This window comes from Calonectris borealis, chromosome Z (genome assembly GCF_964195595.1).
Source record: "Calonectris borealis chromosome Z, bCalBor7.hap1.2, whole genome shotgun sequence".
In the NCBI taxonomy this organism is placed as follows: domain Eukaryota; kingdom Metazoa; phylum Chordata; class Aves; order Procellariiformes; family Procellariidae; genus Calonectris; species Calonectris borealis.
The window spans coordinates 95,965-98,293 of record NC_134352.1 but is presented as its reverse complement, the minus strand read 5'-3'; positions in this window follow the sequence as shown (position 1 = coordinate 98,293).

Genomic DNA, 2,329 nt, shown 5'->3' with positions numbered 1-2,329 from the left:
ACATTGTCTGTTATGCTGGGACAGTGCACAGGACAGCAGGCTGCTGGTCCATAGCAGGAGCTCTGCTGTAGCAGAAATGTTAGTAAGTTAACTTCAGAATAGCAAGATATAAAAGAGATGGTTGGAAGCTGACAGAAATGAGGCACAAAACATTTTGTCTCACACAAATTGGACCTCTTCCCCTCAGCACCCTCCCACTCGTAACACTCCCCCTAACTCATCTTTTCTAACAAGGATAAGAGGACAGGACAAACATTCGTTGATGTCTCCTTCCTCCCAGGAAGCCATTCTGGCCCAGTTCACTACCTGCCTGTGTAGCGATGGACAGACAAGACAGCCATAAAATTCAACCCTGCAGGAGTTTTTTCACTGAGCGTTCTCTTAGCTGCTCTTTCTTAAGCAACACAATTCAAAACTGCTCTTTCAGCCACACTGCTCCTATATCTGTCTCTAAGCAGCATCTCTGAACCAAAAACGAGTACCCTTGCAATCAAGTGATGTTTTCTGAAGGAAACTTGTAGGATGGGAAATCCCCTCCCTTCCAGAGGGTGACTGGAAAGTAACCACAGAACAAGCAGAAGCATAGCAGTTCTGCAATCTGAAAGACACACATAGGACATTTCAAACCAAGGTCTGAGCAGTCATCGTCTATGCTTAGCATGTTCCCTTTCAGCCTCAGTATTTCACTGTTTCTGACAGTCAGCTCTGTAGACAGCGTAATACTCATGCAATAGTGTGGCTGCAACCATCTTCTGACTTTGACTTAATCTCTCTTCTCAGTAGCATAAACTGATTTGGCTTTCCTACATCCCTTCAAATGCTCTAACATTCCCTTCTGAGCCACAGGGAAAGTCCTGCTTGCGCTGGTCCTTCCTCCCAAGAGGCTCTCTGTTTGGATGCCTACAAGTCACCTGCTTCAGCTACTGATGCACTGAGATCAATTGTTCTCTGGTGCTTTCTCATTACCTCCATGTGCATCTCCACCCTATCTACTCCTGCCCCGTATCTTCTACTTTTTCTGCAGAAAGGACAGCCTTTCCTTTCTATGCTCTGCTGTGCTTCACAAAACAGAATTTCTAGAGAAAGTCTCTTAACCTGCAGGACAAGGAGGAAAAGCTTGAAGAACAAACATAAATGCTTAAAAACCCAGAAGGAATACTAAAAGAGAAAAAAACCCACATTGTCCTTTCAGTAAACCAGAATGTTTGAGCCAAACAATAGGCATCTTAGAAGAGGCGATTTTGGCAGATATTTCCCTATAATAGTGCAAAACACAAGGTAGCAGCCTTCTCTCTCATGGTGTCCCCAGGGCACACAGGCGCACCTGCATGTGTGCTGAGTGGGACAGGATTACCCAGCCTTTTGCAGAGAGCCATCATGCATGTCCAGTTGGCGCCTCCTCCTTGTTTCGAAGATGTCCTATGAAAGCTCTGACCTGAGTCCTTCTCCTACCTGCCCTGTTGCTACTATTTTTGAGCTAAGCCCTTGAGCATGTCACTAAGCAGCTTGAGTGGGCTAGGATCCTAATACACAAAGATCCTTAAACTCTGTCAGAGAAAACCAAGACTTGCCAGGTATTTGCAGCCAGCCATTGCTTGGTGTCTCAGAGGAAACCTGGGTGGGTGATTCTGTCCCCACTTCCACTGCCTGTGCATTTCCTTCTTGCCCTTAAGTTTGACCAGCAGGTGTATATGCACCATCATCCACATTATCAATTGACCGACCTTCCAAATCTAGAGCCTCCTACCTGTTGTATAGAGGCACCTGGGAAGGCGAGGTAGGCAAGGAGAGGATTCATCTGCCACCCTGAGCTTAGACTTGCCTCCATTCACTCCCTTCCTTTAAGTTACTGCCTTCTGCCTACTGGTGGGAGATCGCTTTGATCTCTTAGTTTTTTCTGGTGAATGTTTGTGTTTCTGTCTCAGAGAGGGCAGAGCATGGTTTCACCAGCACCTTCAGCCTTTTTGGCAAGAATAGTTACAGTTTGGACACTGGCAGGACTTTCTTATATTCCTCTACTCTGCCATGAAAAAGCAAAGGGGAGGGAAGATATGATGAAATGCACAACCGTGTCATGTGTATTTTTTGCAGCTTGCTCTGGAAGGTGGCTTTCACACCCATAACGTGGTTTAACCCCGGCCAGCAACTAAACACCACACAGCCGCTCGCTCACCCCAGCTCTCCGGTTGGATGGGGGAGAGAATTGGGAGGGCACAATTAGAAAAACTCACAGGTTGAGATAAAAACAGTTTAATAATGGAAATAAAACAAAGTAGAACAGTAATAATAACAATGATAACAACAACAATAACAGAATATACAAAGTAGG